Here is a 13383-nt window from a genome sequence, read left to right on the forward strand (position 1 = left end):
AAAACCTTTCAGCCTGGAATAATTGAATGGTTGGCCATTCTGTGCAGATATCCCTGTGTGCATTCATTGTGGGAAATGCGTTTATCACAGTTTATATTGCTAAAGGTGAGCTGCATACAATGGCAGGTTGCTTACCTGTAACTAGGATTCTTCTAGTGGTCATCTGACAAAGGACACAACACTTTAAAATTACTCTGCTGGCCGTAAGCTGACAAGGAGGCGAGACGCCAAGCCCCGAAGGGCGGGGTGGGGGAGGAAATACAAAAACGCTAACGAAAAGATTGGAAGATAACAAAACTAAAATATTATGCAACATAGAAGAATATAATAGATAGAAGCAATGAGAGGAAAGGAAGGAAACAGTTTTGTCAAAACAGAGATATAGCTTGAAAGCACTCACAGTAGAAGTCAATCTGTTTGCAGACGAAAGAAGACTGGGGAAGGCAGTCCACACAACCACATATATACCAGGGGGTGGGGCTACCACCTAGAGTTCTATGGAAAGATCTAGCTTGAAAAGAAAACTCCGATGAGGTCTCTGCACAGGTGCAAAGCCCAATTGTGTTGAGCACAGAGACCATGTCAAAAAGTCATAGTTTTAGCACTTCTCTTCACATATGAACAGAGGTTTCAGAAAGCTTCTCCTCCCCCACATTCTAAACAGTACTGTACTGCTTTTTGTGGTGTAAAGTTGAAACTGTTGTAAAATATGTGAACTCTTGTCTCCATGCAGTCCAGTAGAACCAGTTGGAACTAGTCTCTCCCTCTCCCTCCCTCCCACCCACCCACCCATAATTGGTGTGTAGAGTAGGCTGGTACTTTTAATTTGGAATATTATCCTAAGTTTGTGGAGCTGCACTGGAATCATGCTCCCATGACCACCTAGTGTTGGACTTTTCTCCATAGCTCTTCCTAATCTTTCAGTCTTTCTCAAGCCATTTTTCTCTTAAGCCTCTGCTTCTCATTGCATTACCTGTTCTGTCTTCTTTCTACTGGACTTCCTAGCCCTCAGCCTCTTCAGTGTCCTTGCTGCCAGCTGCACTCACCCTCTTTGAACTCTAGGTTCTGTATGAAATGTTTTTCTCATTCAAACTCCCCTTCCCAGCCTTCCCTCACTGAGTCTCATATCCTAATTGCTGATAGATACCACATGGCTCTGTGATCGCCAGGAGTCGACAGCACAACAACAACAGAAAAAAAGAGAATCACATTTAAAAGGTATCTCTTTGCCCAGTAAGCAAACTGGACAAAAGATCACATCCTTTTGTTGAATACAGAAACCTTCCTAGTTAAAATGGAAGAGAAGTGCTCCCTAGGCAACCCACATAGGCATTTGATGTGTCCCCTCCTTTTCTACATAACCTGTAGCTGTTGAGAAATTAAACTATATTACAACTGTAGGGTCACCTAGAATAATCTGTTTAAGACAAAACAGTCCTTACATCCTATATAATACAAAACTTCTCTAGTGTAGGGCCAACTAGAAAAATGAACACCCTGAAGTAAGTCTTTATGATGTACAACCATTTTCAGATAATAGTATGCTGTACCTGGGTCAAACAGCTCTAAAGCGAAGAGAGCCTGAGATATTCTCTTTCCTCCTCATCTGGAAAAAGAAATGTGAATTTGGTATGCAGAACTAAGATGTCATTGTTTCTCTATTAGCACCCTGTATTCTAGTTTTTAGTATTTTCTGAATATAAGTTACTTAGTAACATCTGCTTTATAAAATGGGCCACTAAAGTGTACGAGGCTTACTTACAGTGTTTCCCCCATTTCTGATTACTCTGCTTGCTTGACAAGGTATTCTTCAAACTGAAGCGCCTCTTGCAATGTGTAAATGAGTTCTAGTTTCAACCCACTGCATGCAATTTTATACTCCTGACTGAATACAAATAACACATCTTATTTGGTATCAATTACTGTATGTGAGAACAGATGACCACTGCTGCTACTATTAAATAAAAAAGGCATACCAAATTAAAAAGTAGTAAGCGCCTCATTACTCTATATCCTAAACAGCACTGACAGAAGCGCTAGTTTCAATGAGCTGGGATGGGCTGTTCTGCAGCCAGCCACTCCATACACTCAATGTCAGCCATTAGTTCTTTCCAATCGGGCATCCATATTTGATGCACACCCTCAAACACACTAGTAGTAGTAATAACAACAACAATCTGTGAAATATCTGAGCTTCAATACTTGAAGTATGAGTCAAATAAGCAGTTTCACTTTTCACTTGAGAAGCTGACAAGCATGACTAGAGGGGGAATAAAGTAACATTCAGTTCGCATAAATATCAAACAGGCTTCTTGAGACTGATGGGCCAGGAATGTATTCTTAGCCATCATTCTGGCAGACAGGCCCAAGGACACTCATAACTTATTTTACAATCATTTAGTTTCAGTTCAAGTGGAAAACGTGACAACTTATCTTTGCTGACAAGATGCCATATCAAACCTTACAATTAACTTTCCTATGATTATCTGCCCATCCCATCATTAGCTAAGCACCTTCTAATGGCAGCTACAGGCAGCATTTCTGATGATAGTCACCAGTTTTAGGAGTTATATAGTTACATTACGTGTACAAACACACACAATTTGAGACGGAGTGGACGTTCCCCCCCTCAAACCTATGCAAAATTGATGCAAACCAACAGTCAATTTGATTAAACACACCAAATAATTGTCCCTCTTACAAAAACCTCATGGATTGCCCTTCTGTTTCATAATGATGTTCTTTTGTGACCATCCACCAAACTTACTTGTGTATTCAACACACTACTAGGGAATGAAGTATGACAGCCACTTCACTGGCATTTATGAAGGTGGTCAGGGTCCATATTCATCTGGGACTTTTAATCTGCCTGCTGATGTTGCTGAGTGGCCAACAGTTTCTACAACTGAAGTGAAGGAACAGCTTATTCTGGATCCTGTTTGATGGGCTCCAATTTTGGCTACGTTGTTTACCTATATGTTACCCACATAGCTTTTCCCTGCTCCTCTGTAATGCCAGGTCGGTCCAAAATAAATCTGAACTCATCCATGATTTGATCATGGATGAAAGGGCTGACCTGGTATGTAATACCGAGACTTGGTTGGGGGAGGCTAGTGGTCCAGTTTGGTCCCACCTTCTCCCTCCAGGATATTCTGTAGAGGAGCAGGTGAGGGGACGTGGGCGGGGAGGTGGGGTGGCTGTGGTCTATAAGGATAACATCTCTCGTACCAGGGTCCCTGTCAGGGTATCGGACCATATTGAATGTGTGTACTTGAGTTTGGGGACCAGGGATAGATTGGGATTTCTGTTGGTGTACTGATCGCCCCGCTGCCCAGCGGAATCCCTTAATGAGCTCATGGATTTGGTCGCGGAACTGGCGTTGGAGTCTCCCAGACCCTTGGTGCTGGGGGACTTCAATGTTCATTTCAGGACCAATCTGTCTGGGGTAGCTTGGGAGTTCATAGCGGCCATGACAACTATGGCCTATCCCAAGCGGTCTCTGGACCGACGGCTATTGCAGGTCACACGCTTGATTTGGTATTCTACTCTGATCAGGGTGGTGTTCCATGGGTGGGGACTCCTGTGATTTCCCCATTGTCATGGACAGACCACCATCTGGTAAAGGTTGGACTTACGACTACTTCCCACCTCTGGTTTTACCACTGCGCCACCAGGGGCTCAAGAAGAAGAAGATGCAGCAGATTAAAAAAATTGCAGTCCTTTAAAGTCTTCTCAACAAAGACCTCTAATATATATCCTTGGGACCTCTTATACAAATTGCAGTCCTGGAAAAGGAAAATGTATTTATTTATATTTATATACTGAGGAAATATAACTCATCTATGGAAGAATACTTGTCTATTGACCATCATTATGTTCTGAGGAACTGGGTTTTCATTCAAGACACTAGTGAAGACAGAGTAGTAATTAACATCTCATACTTCTCAGTCTGATATTCTAAAATTAAGACAAGTTGTTCTAGTAAGAACTAATCAGCCTAGTTCCGCACCAAATCCCCTCATGATCTCTCCCAGCAGTTTCATGTAGATGTTAAATAGCACTGGAGACAGTATGGAGCCCTGAGGGATGCCATACTTAAGCTCAGATTTCAAAGAGAAATAGTCTCCAATCAACAGCATCTGGAATCTGTCCGAGAGGTAGGAGCAGAACAACTGTAAGACAGTGCCTCCCACCTCTAACACTCGGACGTTCCAGAAGGATACTATGGTCAATAGTATCGAAAGCCGCTGAGAGATCCAAAAGGACCAACAGAGTCATCCTTCCTCTGTCAATTCTCAATTAACTTTTAACTTTTTAGCTTTTTAACTTTTAATTTTTTAAACTTTTGATTGTTTATTATTTGTTTTAAATTGTTTTTAGTATTTGTTTGTTGTGAACTGCCCTGAGACCTTGGGTTAGGGCGGTATAAAAATGTGCTAAATAAAATAAATAATAATAAATAATAAATTAGAGATCATCCATCAGGCTGACCAAGGCAGTCTCCACCACATAGCCCACCCAAAAGCCAGTTTAAAATGGTTCTAGATAATCAGTTTCCTCCAAGACCATCTGGAGCTGAGAGGCCACCACACTCTCAATTACCTTGCCCAGCCATGGGAGGTTGGAGACAGGCCTATAATTGCTCAACTATAGAATTGTCTTTAGAATGGTCTAATAAGACAAGGAGGCATCCTGCCTTCCCTCAGAGAAGCATTTATGATTTCTACCAGGCCTCCTACAACAGCCTCCCTGCTACAGGATCACCGGCAGAGCCAACAGTAAATCCCTCCAAGGCTTTTTAGAATCCTATTGGATCCAATAATCTCTTCGTGTGGATCATTCTAATAGGCCCCTCACCCCTGTGGAGTTGGTAAGTGGTTGTACGCCTAACTTTAACCAAATGGTGGTCCATCCATGACAATGAAATCACAGGAGTCCCCACCCATGGAACACCACCCTGATCAGACCAAATCAAGCGTGTGACCTGCAACGTGTGTGGGTCTAGAGACCACCTGGGATAGGCCCATAGTTGTCATAGCCGCTATTAACTCCTGAGCTGTCCTGGACAAGTTGGTTCCTAAGTGAATATTGAACCAAAAGCCTGGGAGACTCCAATGCGAGTTCCGTGACCATGTCCGTGAGCTCAGTAAGGGATTCTGTTCAGCAGAGGGGCAATCGGTACATGAACAGAAGTCTCAATCTATCCCTGGTCCTCAAACTTACACACATTCAATAAGGTCAGATACCCCAACAGGGACCCCTGTAAGGGAGATGTTATCTTTATAGACCACAGCCACTCCACCTCCGTGCCCATTTCCCCTCAGCTGCTCCTCTATAGAATACCCTGGAGGGAGAAGCTGGGACCAGACTGGGCCACTAGCCTCTTCCAACCAAGTCTCTGTGATGCACACCAAGTCGGCCCCTTCATCCACAATCAAATTATGGATGAGTTCAGGTTTATTCTGGACCGACCTGGCATTACAAAAGAGCAAGGCAAGGCTTTGTGGGTTGTTGGCAGTGCTCCTCGAGGTCAAAGAGCTGGCAGGACAGTCAGAGGGGAAGACAGCTATTAAATTTCTGACTTACCCTAACCCTAACCCCTGGAACGGCCTGTTGACCTGCCAACATTACTTCACTCTCTATTTGATGGGACCGTGGTTTCATCATATTTGGGAATGGGAAGAATATTTTTCCCTGCATGTCAGATTGACAGGATACCCTGGGAGTTTTTACTTCTCTCTGCAGTACCTGCCAAAAAATTATATGGCAGAACCATTCTTGCTGCAGTTCAATATACAGATTTACTTGTCTGATTGGCACATTCCCAATGACATATACTTTCAAATCTAGACCTTGAAGTGTAGAGTCCAATGAGAAACAGTTATTTTCATCAACACATTGTACTCTGGTTTGTACTGACACTGCTCTTCAGGATGTAGTACAAGGTTGAGTGGGGGGAGGGAGTCTTTTTCAGATAAACCTCTCATAACTTCAGATTCCTTTATACTCATCCCATCCTCCTTATAGTAGGAAGCACTCTTAAAAGCATATCGTAGTCATCAACCTCTACCTCTTCCCCTCTATATATTCCCATAGTTCGTTGTCAAACAATGTCCCCTCCTTTATTCTTCCCTCCCTGCAGTCTGCAAGACTGGCAACTAGTGCCTCCTCCCCAAAAGGGCCCCCACAAAGCATATGCAGGACTTTGCCTATCATTGCCAATGATAATGGAGTGACTGTCCTAAGTGCTTTGATAATCAGACCTGCTCACTGGCATAAAAGTGTCCTAGCCACAGAAAAGTAGTTTGAACAGAGCTTAAACAAGTAGCCACACATGTCATACCTAATGATTAATGTCACTAACATTAATTAACAATAGTAAGGCAGAAGTATTCTGGGATAATGACCAGTAAAGTGACAATGTCTTTTTCTTTCAGAACTGGGTATTGAGGCTATTCCTATGCCATTTCTAGGAGTACCAGGCTAGCTAAGGCCAAAAATAATATCATTTCAAAGTCATGGAGCACCAGAATTTTATTTCATGCCATTTAAGATACACTGTGTGGGTGTGTAGCAGGGGTGTGTGTGATACTGGCACTATTTTCTTTTAAATGTTCTGGTTATTGTACAAGCGTATGCAAGCCTTACTGTACAATTTCTAGAGATTCAGGTACAGGCTGCATGATTTCCTATAGCAAAGTACATTGTAGGTGGCAAGGCCATGGTTATCAAGTTAAGTGTAATTGCAGCAAATTATGGGATCTGGCTACTTGACAAGAGATATTCTCCCATTGTCAGGAAGTCCACATCTCTTTGCTTCATTTGTGCTCTAATAATCAACAGGCTATGAAGGGACCCTGTATCAGAGGATGCATACAGGCCTCTTGCTCCTTGAACTGCATACAAATGAAGCAGCTTTGAAGTGGAACATTCCACAGGTAAGATATACATAGTGACCTTACACCCCAAGCCCTGTGATCAAGACTGGAATGAGACCAGACTTGCAGGCAGGTAAATAACAACTTGTTAATAAACAGAAAGGAAGACTCATTAAGCAAATAAGGAAAGCATTCATTCATACAAACAACAATGAAGTAATATGTTTTTGCTCTAAATTAGTAGTCAAACTCTTCAGAATCACTGATACATCTTCATGTTAATGAAAGTCTGTCACAAGTATATCACTGAAACCAACTACAGAGCTAAAGACACTGCTGCAGCTGTGCATAAGGCCCAGCAGTAAAAGACTGACTTGTCCAATCTGGAAAAGAACATTTTCGACTAGGATTCCTAGATATCTATGGATGATCTTGCTGGTGATAGTGCTAGAAAGGATCACTTATGGGATGAAATGCAAATATGTACCCTTCAACTCAATAAAATGGCATGAAGTTAACACCGCTAAACAAAGATGTGAAGGTCTGAAAAAATCCAGAATAGCCCAGAACACAGTTCCCCATTATTTCAAATGACTTTAGTTTTTTCCTAGAAATTGGAAAAATTGGAAAAAAATTGGAGCATGAAATATTTTATTTTGGAATGCTGAATAAAATGATTATGAAATGGTGTTCAGATATATTCATATGAGGAAAAGGAAAATAAACTCCCCAAGCTTCTTATTTGCTTCAGATTCTTCCATCTTCTGCACTTATAGCATGTGGGAAAAATGTGTCTCAGTTTGGGAACACCACACCAGAATCAAGAAATAAACTAACATGTGAAAAGGTAGGGAAGTGGTCCAGGCAAACCTTCAGTTTTCAGAAGTCCATGAAGAGGATAAAAATAAAGGATCAGAAGCAGAAATTGCTGATAGAAAGTGAAACTGATTAGACAAAGTTTCATGTGACAAAAATGTATTTGATAAGTCTTGAGGTTTTTCTCTTTTTCTGAAAGTGAATGTTTTGTGTGTTTAATTGACATTGGATTTAGTCATTCAGAACACATAACTGTCCTTGTTTTACTGTAATACTGACAGTGGCTTAGATATAGCACAACACCCCACTGATTCAAGAGTTGGACATGTGCACTCCTTCAAAGCACCCCCAAACTATGTCCTCACTTCTACCAAACCCACAATCTCTCCATGGCTCCTAGGAATTGTGTGATTGCTGTAGCTACAAGACCACTCCCTGTTGCATTTCACGATAAGGTGGGGGGCAGAGTTGTGCACCCGGCCCCATTGATGAGCACGGGGACTGCCATTTGGTTTCCCTGGCAGGTGATGGTGGCTGGCCAATTGGCATGAGGGAGCAGCTGCATAAGTGGCCGGCTCCCTTCGCTTGTTCTCAGTTGCTCTGTAGCAAGGCAGCAAGCAGTTCACGGATGTTTCTGAGGTATTCTGAGTGTGAATTCTATGATAGCAAATTAGAGAGGATTCATGGTGTTTCATTGAAAATCTCATTAGCTATCATAGAATCCACACTCAGAATACCTCAGAAACAACAGAACCCTGTACCCCATGGGTTAGAAACCCATGGGGGTGGTTGGCACCCTATGTGCACTACACTACCACTTGCTCTGGGCCACCCCAGCACCCCCCAAGTGCACTTATGGGGCTGCTGAAAGCTCCATGTATACCCTATGAGGAAAAAGCTTAAAGATGCGTAATCTTCAACAATTTACCAAAAATCAGCCCTCTGCCCAAATCCTTTGAAAAAATTCAGGTAGCTTCCTTGCCCCTACCTGGCACAACCACCAACCCCACACTGCTCTAGGCCACCCCTTTGCCCCCCACATGAAGCTATACATTTGCTGACACTTCAATGCTTCTTTATGGAGAAAAACCTTAAAGACGTGCAAACTTCAACAATTTCCCAAAAATCAGCCCTCTGCCCAATCACTCTGAAATTGGGGTGGTAGCCTCCAACCATTAGGCACTACCACCCCACCTCACTCTTTTTGCCCAGATCCCACACTATGCCCCCGATCTGCCCCAAAGACACTAAAACTTCAAAAATTCCCCCAAAATCAGCCCTTTGTCCAATTCCCCTGAAACCTGGGTGGTAGCCTCCACCCATTGGGCACTACCACCCTACCCCACTATTTTGCCCCTGGGACCCGTTTTTCCTACCCGAATCGATTCGGATTTAATCTGAATCCGAACCGAATCAGGGGTGATTCGGGAAGCCCATATTCGGGGACAGAACAGAACGGGGGTAATTCGGTTCGGGTCCCGAACCGAATCACCAAAACCCGAATTGCACACCCCTATTCTCTTCAAGGAATGGATGCAGCTGTCGAATCAGCCGAAGCTGATAGAAAGCACTCCTGGCCATAGCCTCCACCTGAGATATCAGGGAGAGGCCTGGGTCCATGAGTACTCCCAAGCTCCGTACCTGCTCCTTCCGGGGAAGCTTACCCCATCCAGCACAGGAAGATCTAACTCATCCCTCAGATTCTGAACCTCTACAATGAGCACCTCCGTCTTGCTTGGATTCAGCTTCAATTATCCTTCATCCAGCCCATTACTGCCTGTAGACAGGCATTTCGGGAGTCAATGTCATTTCCTGATAATACAGATGAAAAAAATTAGAGAGAACACTGGTTGGGTATACTTGGTTACTAATTAATTAAAAGCGGTCACAACATGGTGAGATTGAACATTTGAACATTGTTATATGATACACAGTTGTGCATATATTTTGGAGATACATAGATAGATAGATAGAGATATTATAGTAGCTGGGCTGGGTGGAGAACATCTGTGCCTCTGACGGGCCCCCCAGCCCACCCCTCCCCCCTACTGTGGTTTCTGGGTGGCTTTCCTCATCCTGGGGGCTGGGCCCACCACCACCGCCTCATCCTGGTGGCCGGGTCGGGCCCACCACCACCTCCTCATCTCAGAAGCCGGGCCTGCCGCCACTGCCTCCTCATCCCAGCAGCTGTTTTTCCCCCATCCCATCGCTAGTTTAGCAGCTTCCCATGAGAGCTGCCATTCATGGGATTAACAACGGGTATGCCTAGGAGATATATATATATGTGTGTGTGTGTGTGTGTGTGTGTGTGTGTATGTGTATGTGTATGTATGTATGTATGAATGAATGAATGAATGATATATTTTATTTATTATTTATTTATTTGATTTCTATACTGCCCTTCCAAAAATGGCTCAGGGCAGTTTACACAGAGAAATAATAAATAATAAAGATGGGTCCCTGTCCCCAAAGGGCTCACAGTCTAAAAAAGAAACATGAGTTAGACCTATCTATCTATCGATCGATCGATAGATATAGCTTTATATAACCAAAAAGCCCCAGGAGTTGCAGTCCTGCCTCATAAGGAAGGTGCTCTAGGTCCCTGATCATCTTGGTTGCCCTCTTCTGCACCTTTTCCAGTTCTACAATGTCATCCTTTAGATGTGGTAACTAAAGCTGTATGCAGTACTCCAAATGTGGCCACACCATAGTTTTGTATAAGGGCATTATAATATTTTAGCAGTTTTATTTTCAATCCCCTTCCTAATGAGCCCTGGCATGGAATTGGCCTTTTTCACAGCTGCCACACATTGAGTTGACACTTTCAACAAGCTGTCCACCATGACCCCAAGATCCCTCTCCTGGTCATTCAACGACAGCTCAGATCCCATCACCATATATGTGAAGTTGGGGTTTTTCATTCCAATGTGCATCACTTTACACTTGCTTACGTTGAACCGCATTTGCCATTTTGTTGCCCACTCACCCAATTTGGAGAGCTCTTTTGGATATATATTGTGGATTTCACTAACCTAAATAGTTAATAATAATAATAGTAATAGTAATAATAATAATAATTCGATTTCTATACCGCCCTTCCAAAAATGGCTCAGGGCGGTTTACACAGAGAAATAACAAATAAGATGGCTCCCTGTCCCCAAAGGGCTCACATTCTAAAAAGCAACATAAGACACACACCAGCAACAGTCACTGGAAGTACTGTGCTGGGGGTGGATAGGGCCAGTTACTCTCCCCCTGCTAAATAAAGAGAATCACCACGGTAAAAGGTGCCTCTTTGCCCAGTTAGCATGGGGTGTGCCCAGTTAGCAGGAGGTGTCAATAGTTTGGTGTCATCTGCAAATTTGGCCACCTTGCTGCTTACCCCAACTTCTAGATCATTTATGAATAAATTAAAAATTTATTAATTTATTTAAAATTATTAATTTATTGAGCATTGCACCATTATTTATTTATTTATTTATTTATTTATTAAGCAGCACACTAAAAGTCTCCCTGCCTGAGCTGCTTGAGGTGGTTCTCGGATGTGGTGTTGAGGATCCTGAGGCTAAGTCTTGGGGGATTTTAACATCTATACCAGGGCTGCTCAACTTCGGCCCTCCTGCAGATGTTGGCCTACAACTCCCATAATCCCTGGCTATTGGCCACTGTGGCTGGGGATTGTGGGAGTTGTAGTCCAAAAACATCTGGGGGGCCTAAGTTGAGCAGGCCTGATCTATACCAATGCTGCCTTTTTTCTCAGGCTTTTAGTTAAAATACTAAACCGGGCAAGGTAGAGATGGAGAAACCGCTATTTTGACAGGGAGTGCATTTCAAAGACCTGGGTCAGCCATAGAAAAGGCCCGATCCTGAGTCGCCACCAAACAAACTGGTGGCAACAGTAACTGGACCTCCCCAGATGATCTCAATATGTGGAAGGGTTCATGTCAGAGGAGGTGCTCTCTTAAATACCCTGATATCTATGGCTTGTCTCAACTGATATCTGGACCTGCACACCTAGCAGGTAATATCCTCAATTTGGGCATTCAGTCATTGGCCAGCAGTGGTGCTTTATGGGCTGATCAGGAGGCTTTAATGCATGGGTCACTATATGGTGGTCTGAGGGTTGATCCAATACAACTCTGCAAGTGTGTGGGATAGACTAGGATACTCTCCTCCTAGATCCATAGGCTACTTGGAAGTCTGAGACCCACTACATGCACACTTGACCCTTGCCATTCATTGTTGGTGAAGACAGACAAGGAGCAACTGGGTCCTTGAGTGGTAGGGGTAAGCAATCAGAGGATGGGCCCCTACATTGAAAGAGGCAGACATAAGACCCCTTCTAAAAAAAATTCCCCCTCTTTGGACACAAGCTGTCCTGAATAACTATCAGCTAGTATCTGGCCCCTCTTTTTGGGCAATGTGAGATGGTGTATCATTGTGAGATGGTGTATCAGCTCTAGGGGCTATTGGAAGAAGCCATCTACTTTGACCCTTTCCAATCTAGCATCTGGACTGGGTTCATGATGGAAACTGCCTTAAGTCAACGTGGTTGATGACCTATGGCAGGAGATAGGCATAGGGAGTGTGACCATCTGGATTCTCCTAGATCTCTCAGCGGCTTTTGATACCATTCACCATAGCATCCTTCTGAGTCACCTCTCTGGGTTAGTACTACCTGGTGAGTTGTACCCTGAACGTGGTGCTGGGGGGATGTCTGTTCTACCCCTTGGCCTATGGGGCACTTCAGGGATCTGTTCTGTTCCCCATGCTGTATAAATATATATATGAAACTGCTGGGAGAGATCATCCATGGATGTGGGCTGTGGGGTCATCAATATCATTTAAACCAGATTGGTCTCAGGAGTTTTCTGGAAAGACTATATTATGCCTTGTTTTAAAGCAATTCCACTGACTGCTGACATGTTTCCAGGCAAAATAAAAAGTGTTGGTGATTACATTTGAAGCAGTTTAGGACCAGGTTACCCAGGAAAGCACCTTCTTCAGCGCGATTCACACAGCATATTCAAGAAGGGTTAGTCTCATCTGGCGGCGACCCGGGGTTGAGCCCCAAGTAGAAGCCAGAATTGAAGTTAAGCAGACAAACCAGTATCACGAATGAAAGTCAAATCAGGAACCAGGAAAGTCAAATCAGGAAGCAGAAACATCAGGAATTGCAACAGGACCAAGAAGATTTGGATGCCGACAAAAAAACTTACTGCAAATAGGAAGTAAGATTACTTTTATATTCTGGAAAGATCCAACAGTCAGCCTGGTCAGACCAGTACAAGTTGTGAGAGCTCAATGTTCTACTGCAGTTCGGTGCAACATGGGGCAGCTATATGCAGTCTATGGCTTTCAGCCTCAAGCAAGACAGCTCGTAACAAACAGATCCAAGCCTGCCCTTTCAAGGTTTCATCTCTTCTCAGCAGAACAGGAGAGATATACATGATTCCTCCCTCCAACTTTCACTAAACATTCATTTTAGTTTTCACCACAGTGGCTTGACTTTGGTCATCCCCCGGCTCCCCCTTACCTCCATTAAACAACATTCAGATCCATTCCGCAACGTCCAACCCCGCATCCCACCAGTAGCCAATACTCAAAACCTGATTACTGTGATGTCCTTTTAAAAATAAAACGTTTCCCTCTGCAATCCTAGTCCCTGAGTATTTTACACTGACACTTC

The 13383-nt window shown here is 43.5% G+C and overlaps 1 protein-coding gene across 16 annotated transcripts in view; it reads right to left on the minus strand.

Annotated features, from left to right (window-relative positions):
* Positions 1 to 13383, minus strand: part of AGAP1 (ArfGAP with GTPase domain, ankyrin repeat and PH domain 1) — a 591701-nt gene that overhangs the window by 202542 nt on the left and 375776 nt on the right. For 2 of the 16 annotated variants that reach the window (XR_008313016.1, XR_008313015.1), the window contains exon 14: positions 9359 to 9506. The exons of 13 other annotated variants lie outside the window; for them this stretch is intronic. The gene's annotated coding sequence lies outside the window, so the exon portion shown is untranslated. Of the gene's footprint in view, positions 1 to 9335; positions 9507 to 13383 lie in introns of all 16 variants that reach the window. One more of the 16 variants, XR_008313014.1, reaches the window with a different exon arrangement.

This window comes from Hemicordylus capensis, chromosome 1 (genome assembly GCF_027244095.1).
Source record: "Hemicordylus capensis ecotype Gifberg chromosome 1, rHemCap1.1.pri, whole genome shotgun sequence".
NCBI lineage: Eukaryota > Metazoa > Chordata > Lepidosauria > Squamata > Cordylidae > Hemicordylus > Hemicordylus capensis.